Genomic DNA, 17,006 nt, shown 5'->3' with positions numbered 1-17,006 from the left:
AGGGAAGCAAGGCCCTGAACACTTTCAAGAAGTAGTAAATGAAAATTAATTGCATGGAGGCCATTATTCCCAATTAAGGATTCATAAAATATCATTAGTGCTATATATATTGAGTGTTCTGTCATTGCTGCCTTATTTTATTAAACATAAAAATAAAACCTTCCAGAGGTTTTATTTCTGATCTCCTTCCCATTAAGTTTTTATTTCTCATTGTATCTTAAGTTCTTAAAATATGAATCATCTTTCTATGGAATTCTCCAGAAACACAATCCTAGTGGTTGGATTTTATTACACTATAAAGTTACATTATTGTTGTTTTGTGGGCAAAAGCAGGAATTATGTATTATGATGAATATGAAAGGGGGAACTGTCTGCCACTTTCCTGGGCCTCAGTTTCCTTATCTGTGAATCTGCATGTAAGGGAAGGTGATGGGCTAACTTCTCAGTCTATTTATATTGCTCACAGGTCTAAGCACAAGGAGACAACTTCAAACACAATGTTTCAGAGGGAGAGATGACAGAACTATTGTACAATATAAGCCTAATCTACATTGTCACTATGAATTCCCCCCTGTGTAACAAATATAGTTAATAAAAAAAGTTTATAAAAAAAAAGACAATGCTTACAGGTTTTTCTTAGGATCAATTTTGTATCTAGAATTAGTGAGAATTATTTGAAAAAATACTTGGTAGAAAGAAAGCATTTAAAGTTTCATGTTGCTTCATTTAGCTTTTTTATGAAATCAATCAATTCTGAGTTCCTCAGCAAAACATTGGAGCCTCCTTTTGTGATATGGCTCTGAATTCCCTCTCCAAGCCCATCTGTCTACTCATCCTGCAGCAGATACCTGGCTCACCTGTTCTGGTGATATGCTGGGGATTCCCTCACTATGAACTTGTCTGTCCATTTATCCCAGCCAGGTATACCTTTTCTTCTATCAGCATTATAAATTGTGATTTCCTTCATGGTTCAAACTGAAATGTCCAATTTCTTGGCTCCTTCTCATGGAAACCAGTCTTCCTTCTGATAAATTTAGTTTGACTTTTATAGTCAAAATGACTGCAGACTGGTCAAAAAGGAAGAATCCTTTTCTGAGCATGAGATTTGTGGACAGGGCTCAGATTGCCACGCAGATGTCATGTTGGGAGTTGAATGTGTCAGATGGAAAAGCTTTCTGGTTAGATAACCAGAAAGGTTTGAGTCATTCTAAGCCAGTTTGCCTTTTGATCTGGAAATTCCAATGGACTTATAAAACTGACCACCACCCTGATTTCTGTTACCTTCTCCTGCTGCTGGAATTGTCTCAATCTGCTTATTTACCCCAAGAATGCTAAGCTGCATGTACCCACTTCTGCTAATTACAAAAGCCCAAGCCTACCTTCCTACCTTCCTTCAGCAAATCACTCTTCAGTCAAATTGAACCTTAATTTCTCAATTTGCAAATCAATTTTTGTATCCAAACAAAACTCTTTGTTTTTTTTCTTAACCTCCCTTATAATTTCCTGATTTACATTTCTCTTTCATTCTCTAACCATCTTGGAAGCACAGCCTTTTAATGTTGAAAGACTTATTTTGTTTTATTTTTTTTAAATAACAAAACTAAAATATATAATTTTCTTTCTCATACATTGAGAGCTCTTTCAGAGCAAAAATTAGGTCATATTCCTACTTAAACCTCTTCATGTATTTTAGAAAAATACTTTTACAATGTCCTTAAAATAGTGCCAGAGTAAGGTCAGGGATTGGGGGTTCCAACTTTAGGTCCTTTATCAACTAACTACGTGGTCTTAGACATATTATTTAAACTCCATTAACCTCAATTATCCTGTGTAATATGGGATAAAAACATTCACTCCACACGGAGGATTAAATGCTAAGGAGCTTTTAAAATTCTAAAATACCATATTACTTCAAGAATTAAAGTTATTAATGTTCTTTTTATAATTTTATTATTATAGTAGTCAGTCAATGACTATTAAATGTGTCTTAAAGATGAAAAAGCAAAAATACGTAGATAATAAATGTCATATTTGAGTTCAGTTATAGAAGACTAAAATGACTATACACATTTATTTTCTCTCTCTCCCAAAACCCTATTAAAATAAAATTAAAGGATTTTTTTAAGTAGTTCAAAAAGCAAGATTACAAAGAGAATAAAGAGAAGACAAGAGCAGACAAGGGATTTCTACAGCCTTTTTGAAATTTGGAAAGTGATAAGGGAGTAATTATTGGAACAGTAGGTCACCATAACCTCCAATTCTGGAGAAGGATGTATCAAGAAGAAACCAGAGCATCTGCCCTACAATCCCAGGAAAAGACCTGCAGCTAGCAATACCCAGGAAGGTGTCAGTACAAACAGAAGAAAGTCAGGGGATGGTTAAATTGTGTGTGCAAGACAATTATTCTTTGTATTTCCTTGTCCTCCATACTCCTGTGGTCATCCTTCACCTTTTCTCTCATCTTCCACTTCCAGGTATATACTCTTAGGAATCAAAATCTTGAAAGCTTTGGACTTGGGCATACCAGGCACAGGAGAGGGTAGAGATGAGGTGTGCGGTCAAAAATATTGGGAGACAAAGTAAAAGTCTGTATTTTAAGTGATAATAGCAGAGCTTCCAGTTTCCCTCTATTCTCTCCTCCTAACCTCAAGGAGCAAAGTATTTACCTCCAAAGTCAGAAGCTGGAGAACTCTCCTTGGGAAAAAAAGGAAGGAGAGAGCCCAGAGATAAAACTCACAAATAATGACATATGGAAGTTCCAGTGGGGAGTGGGGTTAAAAATCAACAAAAATGCACGAAAAGCGAAACAAAGCCAAGCAATGACAACAAGCAAATCTGCTTACCATTTCCTGTCCCAGGAATCAAGACCAAGTCAACTACACTTCCCTTCACCCCCTCCCAGATAATCTTCAATCTGCTCTTGAGCATTTCATATTTAAACGTGAATTAGCATTGAATTGAGGAATGCCTTCAGTTTGCAGAAATAGGAAGATGTGGGGAGAGAGAGAATGGAACCCGAAGGAAACAGGAGCTGAAGAAAATTTCAAATAAAACTATAATTAACATGTTCAGAGAGAAGAGATATATTTGGAATAAGTAGAGGCTATTATTAGGAAAGGGTATAACTAGAGGTAAAAAAAGTCTTAGAAAATTAAAAGTATGATTACTTCTACTAAAAAGTTTAGATATACTTAAAAATAAGATTCTAAAACTTCTTCCCAAAGTTGAGCTAAACAACAAACTTGAAAAGTTAGCATGGGAAATAAGAAAATGAGATCACTTGAGAAGATCTAGCATCCAAGAAATATGTATTTTGCTGAGGTTAGAAGTTTGCTTTCCTGAACCTTGGAAACACAGAGATAAACATTTCTGGCTCATCAGATTTCTAGCTGCAAAACAACCCCCATTGACAATCCACTCAATGGGACTTGTGTACTCCTTTCAAGCAAGTGTAAGACAGAAACATTCCACCAAGACTCTCTGGCCCTGGGATCTGGAGTATCCCTCCTTTTGTTCTAGCATGAAAAAATAAGTTCCCTTACTTGTTCATCTTTTTCTTTATCAATGGATAGAAGTAAAAAAAAAGTCTAAAATGGATAAATCAAGAAATGGTAATATATGCAGTTTATTCAGAATTATAAGTACTTGTGAAAGCAAACTAACAGGTAAATGGTTCACATTAGTGCAAGAAAGGTGAGGCAGGGTGTAGTTTTTTTTTTTTTTTTTTCATTTTTCATCTTCTCAGTACTGTTTAACTTCTTAACACTCCTTTTTTAAGGGGGCAGCATGGTGCTTTGAACTCAGGGCCTCACACTTGCTAGGCAGGTGCTCTACCACTTGAGCCTCACCACCAGCCTACTATTTAACTTCTTAAATCATGTTCATATGGCACTTTTGTGACAATAAAAAATGAATTCAGAAAAATTAAAATAAAATTGCTCCATATTTGAGAAGTAAAAAATATATTGTTATAAAACTTGGTCATTTAACCAGAGTTTCTTTCAGTCTGTTCACACTCCATGAGTCAAGGATTATTTGCACAGAAGCAAGGAATGGATTGGCTATTAAGCATTCAGGTTTAAATAAATCTTCCACAATTGGAACCTCTGTGCAGGGGGATGATAGTAAAAGCTATTGGACTGAAAAACATGAAAGGTTGTAACTAGTGTTCATCCTGGGTATACGCCAGGATAGTAATTTTTTTGATTATTTATTTTAATTTTTAGAAAGTATTAAGAAAATTAAATGCTCAAAAATAATAATACATAAATCAAAGTCGAGTGATAGCTTGGAAGTGGTCTGAAAAAAATGCTTGGTGATGCTTCTATCTGGTAGAGAAGAATGGTGAAGGAAACTACTTACTGAGCAGTTACTATCTACTAGGCTTACTAACGCAATTCACTGTACTCACAAGAGCTTTGGGATATAAATTGCTACTTTACTTTTAAAATTGAAGAAACTGAGCACCAGCAAGATTTATAACTTACCTAATTTTATCTAACAGTAAATGGGGAATTGGTGTTGGCTCCCACAACTATCTTATATAAGGCTAAAAATGCTCTCAACTACATGGTTGTGTTGTCTCCCAGGACTGTTTTTCCATCCCATCACCTTTTTTATCCCCAATACTCTCTAACTGGGGTCCAGTAGCCATAGTGGTGCATCCCAAATGGGATACTGATGTGCCTAGACATTGATGTCTTCAGTTCTCAAGGATACTAGTGCGGAGGGGCCTAGTTTTTTCAATCAAGTGTTCACAACAAGTATCATCTTTATCGGTGTGCATCATGATGTGATGATGCAACACTAAAGCAGACTCCTACACTTAAATTTTCAAGATATTTCTCCTTGAAGTTTTCAGAACCACTATGAAAAAGTATTGTACTGGGAATGTATCTCTATCGATATAGAGAACTTTGAATCAAGGACGGTCATATATATCAACCATTTCAACATTCTTAGTTTTTAGACAATGAAATGAATGCAGACAAGAGAGATGACTTAACTAGAGACAAAGTCATTTGGTCCTCACTCATCCTGGGAAACAAGAAAGTAGATGTGTTAGGGATATGCTCTGCTCTGCCCCACCATAGCACTGGCCAGATGGCATCACAGTGGATGGCTGCTAACCCATCTTTTGTCTTGGATAAGGATCTCCACTAGAAGAATCAGTAAGTCTTATTTATGTTTGAGTGCAGAACAGTAGAATAGTACATGGTGCATAGTACACATAAAGGAACGACTGGCTAAGTAACAATTGCATTCCGAGTATTCTAACTTAAGCTTTATCTCCACAACTTGCCAGCTTTGTGATATTGCAGATAAGTCATTTATATTGGCAAATGGAGGTAAAAGACGTGTCTTAGGTAATCATGAAAGTCATGTAAGATTCTAATAAAACAGTGATAAAATAATAATAGCAACTAACGTTTATGGACATCTACTAGGTGCCAGGCAAAGTTACAAGTGCTTTGCAAGTATTAGCACACTGAGATACATTTCTATGATTACATTCATTTAAATAGCCTGTTTATAGGGCCAATGATTAGAGGTTCTTGTCCTGTGTATTTCCCAATACATTAGAACACAGTCTAATTTCTTCAATTTCTGGGACTTCACTTGAAGCAAATGGAAAGGTGCAGAAGATGACCAAGACTAGGAAATAGAGGTCTCATCCTGCCATTCAATGAAAATGGCACTGGGGAATAGAGGAAGTGATTGGGGATCACATTTCTTGTAATGGGTGGCTCTATCTGCCTCAAGAAGCAGAGAAAATTAGTATTCTCCTAATAGACAGAATGTCACAGAAAAGTTCAACCTTCTTCATAATACTGTAATTAGTATTTCATATACTATAATTTTAGTCTTGATGAGATAAGCATTTTCTGAAGAAATTTCAATATCTATATTGCTAGTGCTAGCAAAAAAAAAGCAATTTAAAATGACACATTTTAATACATAATAGCTGCCCCAACCTTTTGATGTAGCAGCGTGAATATCAAATTCTCTGGAAGAGATGAGGTTTTAGGTGCCTTCAAGGGGTCGGTGTCTTTATCAGGACCATGACAGGTGTTGCTGATCGGAGCCGACCTCCACCCTCCTGGGTCTTTGCTGATCAGACTGATGAGAAAGTTCCTTTACGTGAATCTTGTCATAATTCAAGTAGACTCAAATACAGGATGTGCTAGGCATCCAGTGATGTCACTTGCAGATAAGCAGGAAGAAGAACTCTGATAATTGTGAGTCACCTACCATGTGTTATACACATCCTTTAGGAATATGATGCCATCAGTCCTCATTGTATAGATGAGAAAGTCAATTCTTAAAAGACTGAACTCAGTACTGCATATATAAGACCAGTGGTTATTCAAGCCAGACCTACCTAAATAGAAAATCTATTGAACATCTCAATAGATCACCACCCTAAAATAGGTTGTTTACCAAAGAATTCCTTGCTAGATGATCTGATCCCTTATTTACATTTGTGAAAGTTAAATCACTATAAGGAAAAATTGTGGATACAAAACTTTTCCAATTTAGTTAAATAGCACTGACAGTAATACTCCCTAAAAATACCCTAGCTGACAAGGCAGCTAGAGGTTGAAATAAAAAAAAAAGATGTTATCGTTGGCTACTTAATCTTTTCTGGGGCCACTGGATTAAGATTGCCTGCAGTGGCCATGGCAGAAATGGTTGGTGATTACAAATGTTCATAATCATCCTCAATGCATACCTTTTCTGAAAAGAAAAACACAATGATACTGCTTCGATATTGTACTATCTTCCTATGCGTTGTTATTTCCACAGTTAACTTTGATCACTTTCTTAACAGCTATCAGAGAGTTACACAGACTGAGGCAGCTACTGGGAACCAGGGGTTGGGGGTAATTAAAGTAGGTTTCTTCCACATGGATGGCTCTGTTAACCAGTGCTAACGATGACCGTCCCTGCAGGAGTGACACAAACAGCACTATTATTATCACTGACAGTGTGAGAGGGAAGTAGAGGAATGAGAAGAGAAAGGAGAGGTGAAAGGAGAATGAGGGTTGGAAGACAAGTTTACTTTTAAGTTAACTACAGTATCATTGAAATGTACCAGCATGGAATACAGTTGCTGCAAATAATTGATCCTCAAAAAAGAACTGCTGAATGAATGGAACAATGCATGAACGTACATATTGTTAAAACTTAAGAACTACCCACATGTATTAGTTTGCTGGGGCTGTCACAATAAAATACCAGAGACTGAGTGTCATAAGCAACAGAAATTTATTTTTCCATGCTTCTAGAGGTTGGCAGTCTGAGGTCAGGATCCTGGCAGAATTCTTTCTCCTGAGGCCACTTTCTTTGGCTTTCAGATGTCTCCCTTTTCATTATGTCCTTATATGACCTTTTCCTCTGTGTTCGTGCTTCCCTGGTATCTCTTTTACTTATAATGACACCAGTCTCATTGGATTAGGGTCCCAAGATGGGCCCTCAATTAACCTTATTTACCTTCTTAAATGCCCTGTCTCCAAATACAGTCACATTGGGAGCTCTTGTTTCAACCTATGAACTTTTGGATGATACATTTACCCCATAACAACATGTAATTAAATTCTAGTTTGAACAATTAACTTTATCATGGATTATTTCCTGATTTTTCCAGGTAGAATTAATGTCTCTATCTTCTTTGATCCCACAGCACATCTTAAATACCATGTTAAAACTAATCAGTTTGGGATTTTTTTTTTTGTTGTTTTTTAAGATAGTAGGAACCTCTTTGCTGGCCTCGTCTCCTTTTGTATTAGTCTCTCTCATACTGTGCAACTTTTAAAGTGAACGTAGCAAGATGTTCATGTGATCATATTACCTCTCAGCTTTAAATTCATCTTAAATTCATCTGTGAGTTTGTGAATTTAAAATACAGCACTTCAGAATGAGTATAATTCTCCACACAGTCTGGCAATGCGTGCAATGAACCTCATCACCCATATCCTCATCACACCTCACCCTCTGGCCGCCTTGTATCACAGAAATCTCTGTTGCGTTGAATATTTTGGCTATAACCATGCTGTCTTTGCTGCCTGTAGATCCCTGGTCTACCCATCTGGCCGTAGTGATCCATGGCCATGCACATTTGCACCCTCCTCTAAACTCACCAAGGTTGAAAACATCTCCCCCATCCTTCTACTTTAGATACTCTTGTTTTTCCTTTGTTCTTTAAAGTGCTCATTTTACTCTAAAGTGTGCTCTGAGGTAGGAATCATAACAAGATATATCTGGGAATAAGCATATGTGTAAAACACTGGCAGGGCAGTTGCAATGGATAACAACCAAGGAGTAGCTCCTTGCAGACCAATATTATTAGATAATAACTATAAACCCTGGGGGAAAATCCTTAAGGCACATGAGTCAGAAGTGGGAGAAACATTTACTCTTAAGCCATCTTTTATGGTTTTTTGTCTAAGGTTATTGTGATGACAATGGTGCACAAAGTGAAGGATAAAATCCAAAAAAAGGAAAATGCCTGTGAGGGAGAACGATAAGTTCTACACATAAGCTATGTTCAAATCTTTTACTGAACTTTTGAACTATGCAGGGAGAGGGTAGATGCAAGCATCCCAAATAAATAAAAGAAGCAGAGATCTTATTTGATGCATACAGGGAGAAGCCAGTTTGGAGTTTCAGATCAGTTGTGTTACTTGTCTGTCAAATAAATAAATGAATAAACTTCAAATAAATATTCTCAAAGAAATACAACTGAAAACATAGTCTATAATATACAAATATTAATGTCTGAGGCATTGTATTTAGGGAAGATCAAGACACAATATCCTCCCCCTACCCCCGCAAATCAACTATATCATCTTCAAAATAGAGCTGAAAATAAAGACATTTCAGATACATGAAAACTGACAGGATTTATCACCAGCAGGCAGAAAAGACTTACAAGGAAAAGGACATCTGTGTCTGGGAATGAAGCCAATGTTGGCCTATTTTCGTGGGAATTGTGGCCTAGCAAATCATTGAAATCATACATACTGAGAGACAGGCAAAAGTATGTTCCATCAAATTCATTTGCCATAAGATCCAGAAAACAGGGCCTGAGCAAGACAGCATGGCCTCATGTATCTGCTGTACCACTCACTGCTGAGTCTCCCCACAGAGCTCTGTCCCATCAGATGTGAAGTTCCTTCTCAAAATGTAACCACAGGCATACTACTAAGAGGGGAGGAGACTGGGCATGGCTCGTGAAGCCTCTGCTGCAGTTGTGGTCTGTAATTCAATGCTGTAATACAGAAGTCCCTATCCTAATCTTGTGGCTTAGTTTATGGACTATAGGAGTTGCTATCATTGGATCATTGTTTTTCACGTTCTAAGCTTTAGAGTAAAAGAAACCCTTTACTCTAAAATTAGACTGTTAGTTTTCCCATAAGATACCCTTTTCTGCTTTTACAACAAACACTATCAAAGCCTTTAACACGATGAAGGAAATATAGATTAAAGGGATCAAAGAGGAAAATTATACAGTCAGCTACAACCAAGTTAGATAGATGAAGAGGCTAAAAATGTGGTTTATTTCTGACTATATTAGGGATTACAATCTAAGACATACTTTAAGGTATCTCATTTACCCTAAATGCAAAAATCTAGCAGTCTTATCAAATTAAGATAAACACTCTTTTTGTCTTGCTTTCATTTGTTTTGAGGAACGGTAGACAATTATACAATAGGAAGTTTTAAAATTGTAACATTAATATATCATTTCAAATGAATAATTCCACTTCATTCTGGCAAGAACAAAAAGTTCATGCATTAATATTTGAGTTGGCTCCTCTGTGGGAAATCATAGTATACATTTTTTTTAACTAGTAAGAATTTAGGAGTACTAAGCTTTCCTCTATCCGTTTCTTATTTTTCATGGTGATATCTGCTAACATTTATCTTCTATTTAGTGTTTAATATGAGTATGAGAAATCGCAGTGTAGTAGTCAGAGAAGCCAGAAAATGTTTAGAAAGAGATTGCACTTGTCAGTGGCCAGAGACGGGCTCCATTAAATGCCTGTGTTTCTTCTAACTGGCCCAGTACCAAAGGGTCAAGTCCTGGTCCAGCTATTAGATTTATTGTCTACTCTCCAGATTGTGTGAATATACACTATGGATTTGCCAAAATTTAAAGTAACAATTCTACCCATTTTTACTTGAAGAAGTGGAAATGTATAACTCTTTTGCTGAAATAAGTGGTCATACCAATTCTAGGTAACTCCAAATGCGTATATAGACAGGGGTTCTGAAGATTATTTGCCTGGAGCTCCTGCCCACTCCGAGAGTGACCCTGCCTAAATAATTAAAAGAGTCTTGTTATCCCAGGCTTGAGCAAGTTAATCAAATGTTCTGAGGAACGTTGTTTTGTTTTATTTGGTTTGTTTTGGCAAATGGAGTTAAAGGTACTAACAGTGCTTTTTAAGAAATAAATTCATCTGGAAGGAGAGGGGGTGAAGGGAAAAATTAAAAGTAAATAAATAAAAAATTAATTAATTAAATTCAGTTGCATATATAAAGAAATAGAATATTCATTTCTTGATCTTTTCCTAATGTTAACTACATTGTATTTTTCTCTTTTCTAAAACCTCTTGCAAAATAAACTTATGACACAGGTATATTTTTCAAGACAGTAAAACTAAGGCTTATAAGTTTTAAATGTCTGGATTGGTGAAATTGGGAACAGTTGTAGCTGACATTTGAGCTCAGGTCTGGTTGATGTCAAAGTCCATGTTTATCCTGTCACCCCACACTGTCTGATGCATAGTAGGTGAGGAACAAATTTGATCTTTACCCCTTCCGTGAAGCTTCTTTCCAATAGCCCTTATGTCACTCTTTCTGTAAACGTAGAAATGCTCATCAGGGAATCTATAACCAGTCAAATCACGTGTGCATTTGCCTTTCTAGAACAAGTGGTAAGAACCCTGAAAATTAAATTATGTCAAGGTTATCTTCTTGGGCATACAGTTGTTAAGACAGCCCCGACCAGCCTGTTGAGACTTTCACAACTGTCTAATAATTCAACTTTAAATACCTCCAGAAGCTTGGGCATCACATAAAATATGGAAATTAATACCTATGAAATGCCCTCCATTGTAATGGTTTCATTACTAATGCTAATAGCTGTTGTAGGTCTGTGTGCTTCAGTCAAGCCTTCCAGCATCATGTAGAAATATGTGACTTCTAAACCGAAATGCGATGGAGTTTAAAGTAGGCACAATGAATGCTATTTCTTTCTTTTTCTCATCTCTTCCTATATGAACCTGGAAGGTACTGTAAGTTTTTTTCAGAGTCAAAAAATTACTTGATCATGCTACCTTTGTCTAACTCCCCTTTTACCTATTTTTGTCTGCTTGATACATGAAATTAACTCTAAGGGCAACAGATGATAATCATCCCCAATGAAAGGTGCCATTTAGTGGGTTATCAGAGGTACTCTCTGGTGTCATGATTTTATGCAGTGAGGGCTTTGAGGTGCTGGTTTTGATTTTCCCAGCATGCGCCATGTTTCTGGGCCCTCAGAGCTCTTTTAGAAGTACACAGAAGGATGAGCAATGCAGACAAAATAGCACACTGAGAGGATTAGGTTTCTATACTCAATTCTTTTGTTTGAGTGAGGTATTTTTGGAGGGGGAAAGCAAAGCCTATCTTCTAACACTTCATTGATTTCCTATGCCAAGCAACATCGGATCACTCTGCAGTTTCTGCCCATTGGCTATCATGATGGCCACTAGGTCTTTAGCCTTAAGAATATAACAGTGAGCTTACACTTGTTTCAGGTCTTGGCCTCTAGACTTTATATTAAGAAACTAGTCTGCATTCAGATTAAATTTGGTCTCAGCTATAGTGTGTTGAGCACAGGCCTTGCGGTCTGATAGACAACTAGCTCTGTTACCTAGCAGTTATATGTAATTAGGTAAGTGCCTCAACTTTTCTTAATAGTAGTTCATGTATTTATTTGTCAAATGAGTACACCTAATGTACCCTTGAAGTAATTCTTGGTATTGAATAAGAAATGTAGGTAAAGTGCTTCTCTATCTGATACCTTGCAAGGTGCCAACAATGCACAGCAATTCCCTTTCATTGCATAGAAATATTGACAAATGCTCTTTTAACTCTCTTTTTATTTTTCTTCCATCTTAAAAGTATCTATAATCCTGTAAATGAGATCCAACCTGTGGGAAATAGAGACCAGGGCTTCCCGCACATACATTCTTTGAACCAGGAGGCTGCTTTGCTTGGGCAAGACTGCAATCAGCCAAGAAGCTGCATTTACAGGAAACTCGGAGTCAGGTTTGATGGAAACAAGCAGTAATGTGATCTTTCAGAGAAAAGCAATATTAATACAGGGAGATCCTGATAGAACATGATGTGAAATTGCTAATGTAATAAAGTTATATATTTCTGACTCAGTGTGAATTCTGTCTGGGAGCCGTTCTGCTAAGGAAGAGGATGCAGGTAAGTGAACCTTCCCTCTCAGAGAGTGGTCTGTAACATTCAGTATATAGGATGACAATGTTCTCCACCTGGGTCTAACTCTTCTCAGCCCAGACAGCAGAAAACATCACCTACAAACTTGGGATGTCAGTAGGCATGTATATCAGAAGCAGTGGTAAGAAGTGGCAAGGAATACAACTTCTGGAACAAGATTCTCAAGGTTCAAATATTGGCTCTGCCACAAGGAGGCCATATGACTTTGGGAAAGTCATTTAACCTCCTTACGCCTTAGTTTCCTCATCTGTAAATTTGTAGAAAAGGAACAGTTCCTAAGCTTTAGGATTGCTGCCAAATTAATACTGCAAAGTGCTCGTCACATAGCAAGTGCTCAAAAATATAAACAATTTGGCTGCACACATTAGACTTTGCCATTCTTACATGCAATAATAAACTTGGGCTTATGAAATTGTGCGGAATTATTTTTGAGTTAACTCAAATATGAGTATCTAATTAATCAATTGAAAATGTGAAGAAATGCTGTTTGTATTATAGCACTTAATTGTGGTTAGTTTTTCTGCACTTGCTTTTTTTATTGTGGGACTGAATTGTTTGGGAACTGACTGCCTAGTTTTCCCTGTATCAGCGTGCATCACATCATGGTTGGCATATAGTAAGTCATCCATAAAACTTGGTTGAAAGGTTAAATAGGAATTGATCAGCCGATTTAATGAACTATGAAAAGAATGGTTTGGAAAGTCCATATCATTTGCAATGTATCCTTTTCTCTTTCCTCATGTCTCCATGTTTGTGTGTGTTTGGGGTTAATTCCTTCTGTGTTGGGGTTAATGATGGAAGAGACTATTGTAACTAAAGTCTAACCTCTTAAGCCTAGACACTCCCTTCTCATTGCATCAGCTCCTGTTTATGTAAGCAAAAAATAGGGGGAGGGGGAAGAAGACATGCATTATATTTTTATGAGCCTTGCGATTTATTCTGTTTTGTTGTCAGACCTTTGGGAATGCATTCTATAAACTTTATTGAGACAAGATATCTAGAGATGTTTGCATATGTCTGAGCTCAGCACAATATTACTTTTTAATGCACTTTTGACTTTGCAGGCAGAGGATATAGCAAAAAATGTAAAACAGCAGTGGTTGGGGCTTTTTTATTACCTGAATTTTGACTTCCTGGCTTCAAAGCAAATGACTGCCTTCTTCAAATGTGATAAACTAATAGGCATTAGTTTGGCACAGTTACAAATGGGGTATTTCTGTTATACAGTCAGAAGTGGAGTTTTACTCCATGACAACAGGTACAGGGCACAGGGTAGATACAGCATTTTTTTCAGTTCCCTATTCTCTATGTATTAGGAAAGTGACCATTTAGTGGCTGGCAACATGGAGAATAGTTGAAAATCTACACTCTGTAATTTTAGGCTATGCACGGAACTTATTTCTATTAGGGGGAGGAAAGAGTCCCAGGGAGTTCTGAGGACATTTCTAGGTCACACATTTAGTGTCCTGTCCTTAACATGATGTGAAAGAGGTAGAGATATTCAGGGCTGAAACTGAAGTTTGAAATCAGAACCATGGGGCCAAGGCTAAGAGGGTGAAACAGGACAGCAAAGAGATGCAATGTAGCCAAGGCCAAAGAAAATACTGTAAGTGGTGACAAATTCCAGTAACATCACTATGACAACAAAGCCTACCTGTTAATGGGAGGGGGAGTCCAGCAAGACTGGATTGACCAGGAGATAAGGCCTGGAAGTGTGGAACTGGGAAGAAAGTTCACAATCAGCTGGGCTGGCCTTGCAAGAAGCACCTCTCTCATTTGAAAAGTAGTCATTTTTAGCTGTCCCAGCTAAAGGATTACAACCAGTAACCTCAGACACAGGACTCTAGCACTTACCTGCTGTCTCCAGCCCTCGGCTTTTTCTTTTAGACCAGGTATGAGAAATCATGTGTTTCTCTTCTCTAGAAATTATGGATGTGTGAGAGATTAACCAGAAGTCAATTGAAAACGTTTTCAAGAGAATTGAGCCTTGGAACCAACATTTCAGGAAAGTGAGCAGAATCTTTATGATTTTAATCACAGACAAATCCTGGGCCTCATACAATCAAATAATAGTGATTTGTCCTCAGATAGTTTTGTGAGAAAATGAAGGGAATGGAGACATTAAAATTTGAGACTTTTGAAATTTCAAGCAAAAGGGAGCCCAAACCCTTCAACATTACTTTTTGGTCCCTCCCTGTAAGGAATTTCATAGTTTACAGGTGCATTCCCATTCTTTATCACAGCTTTTGGTAACAACAAAAGAATGTAGTCAATGGTTCACTAACTTGTCCTTGTTTACAATCCTGAAATTACACAGTTGGGATTTGAACTCAGGTCCATAGCAATAGTTTGTGGCTTTTCCTTCCCATTGCATGAACCCTAAGAACATTTGTGCTTATGTTAATGGGAATGTGATACAATCTTCCTTCTTACAAAAAATAATAAATGTGATCTTTCCTTACATGCAGATGTTTTTCTGTCCATTTGAAAATTATTTGTCTTACAAATGTGGTAGAGACTAGATGTGGTCTCTGCACATCATCTCTGAAGATTAGGTAGGAGGTAAAGGCAGAAAGTACAGTGGTGGAGACAGGCCTGGTTTTAGAGTTAGTTAAACCAGCAGGGTCAGTGTTTAGGTTCCACCAAGTCTTAACTTTGTATTCATAGAGTTAACGTTAGAAATACTTTCCTGATCTTTCCTTTTCTTCCTTGCTGTTCTGCCATGGCTTAGTTAGGAGGCTCCTCCTGCTCATACAGCATTCCTTGTCACATTATTTATCATAGCCTTAAAAAGTGAGGTTTGAGGACAGGAGCTGGGAAAGTTGTTGCATCACCCATGCCGACACAATGCTGGACAGAGGGTACATTCTCAACAAATACTGATATACCTCTCCAGATATCTTCTATTTACCTCTCCACATCTGTCCTCCAACTTTTTCCACTACACTTCTTGCCCTAAGAGGAGGCTGTGCATGGATGAAATTACCAGGCTATGACACCCCCAGGTTTCCACTGGGAAGTCTAAGATGGGAATCAATGGGAGGGAGGAGAGTAAAGTAAGAACATCTATTATAGAGATATTTCCCCAAAAATGTCCACCAAAACTGGCATGTCCCTCCATCAAGGGTCACTATTGTTTACAAGATGGGCTCTCTGCCTCTTTCTCATTCCAGGCTCTAGTAATTTCTCTCTCCTCTCAACGGTTCAACACTAGGGTGATAACATCTCTTCTGCTACCCCAGATTTGTACAGTGTCTTTTATGGCTCCGTATATTTCATCCATGATTATATAATTAGTCCCTTTTAAAATAAACTTTGTTTAAATTAATTAATGTATGTACCAATTTACTTATTGGTACATTTGAATAAATAAATTTTTATTCTTAACCTAGCTAAGCTGTTTTCCTCATCTGTAAAATGGTCATCAATTCACATTTACATGCCTTAAAAGTGTTGTGTCTTTAGATGATTATGCTAAATAATATGTACCACACAGCACAGTACCTCATGTAAAATAAGCTCCTAACATAGGTTCAATTGCAACAGTAATAATGATAGCAATAACAAAGACAGCTTATTTGACATGATTGTTTAATCTAATTACTAAATCACATGGGGAGACGAATGCTGACAGGCCTACTGAAACCTTAAAATGTGTCATTAATTTATTTACTTATCTATCAAGCATTTACTGACCATGTATACATACCATCTACTGAGAATACAGGGATAAACAAGACAGTCTCTGTTCACTCTTCTTACCATCGCATAACCAAGGGCCGGTGTCATTTCACCTTGAAGTTGCATTAACTTCCTTTCCTGTTTCCCTGCCTCCATTTTACCAACCCACTGACTTCATCTGTCTCCCCCATAGTGGTAGGTTAAATACATCATTCAGATCATGCTGCTATATTGTTTAAAATACTAGGATAGTTTCTGAATAGTTTGGAGATTAGGACCATATGCCTAAGGCCTTATGTTGCTGGGCTTTGCTTATTTCCTTTCTGATTTTGAGCCACACTTTAATTTCCTTATTGACATGTGGCTACTCTGGTCTTGCTCTGGTTCTTTTTTTTTTTTTAATTTTTTTATTATTCATATGTGCATACAATGCTGGGTCATTTCTCCTGCCTGCCCCCACCCCCTCCCTTACCACCCAACCCTCCCCCTCTCTCTCCCCCCACCCCCTCAATACCCTCAGACACTATTTTGCCCTTATCTCTAATTTTGTTGAAGAGAGAGTATAAGCAATAATAGGAAGGAACAAGGCTTTTTTCTGGTTGAGATAAGGATAGCTATACAGGGAGTTGACTCACATTAATTTCCTGTGCGTGTGTGTTACCTTCTAGGTTAATTCTTTTTGATCTAACCTTTTTTCTAGTTCCTGGTCCCCTTCTCCTATTAGCCTCAGTTGCTTTAAAGTATCTGCTTTAGTTTCTCTGCGTTGAGGGCAACAAATGTTAGCTAATTTTTTAGGTGTCTTACCTATC

General features: G+C 37.4%; 1 protein-coding gene across 13 annotated transcripts in view; it reads right to left on the bottom strand.

The window, feature by feature from the left end:
• Tenm4 (teneurin transmembrane protein 4) overlaps nucleotides 1–17,006 on the bottom strand; it is a 2,881,475-nt gene that overhangs the window by 1,225,797 nt on the left and 1,638,672 nt on the right. The gene's annotated exons all lie outside the window — the stretch shown is intronic.

Source organism: Castor canadensis, chromosome 1 (genome assembly GCF_047511655.1).
Source record: "Castor canadensis chromosome 1, mCasCan1.hap1v2, whole genome shotgun sequence".
NCBI classification, from domain to species: Eukaryota; Metazoa; Chordata; class Mammalia; order Rodentia; family Castoridae; genus Castor; species Castor canadensis.
This window is presented reverse-complemented; position numbering and strand designations above follow the sequence as displayed.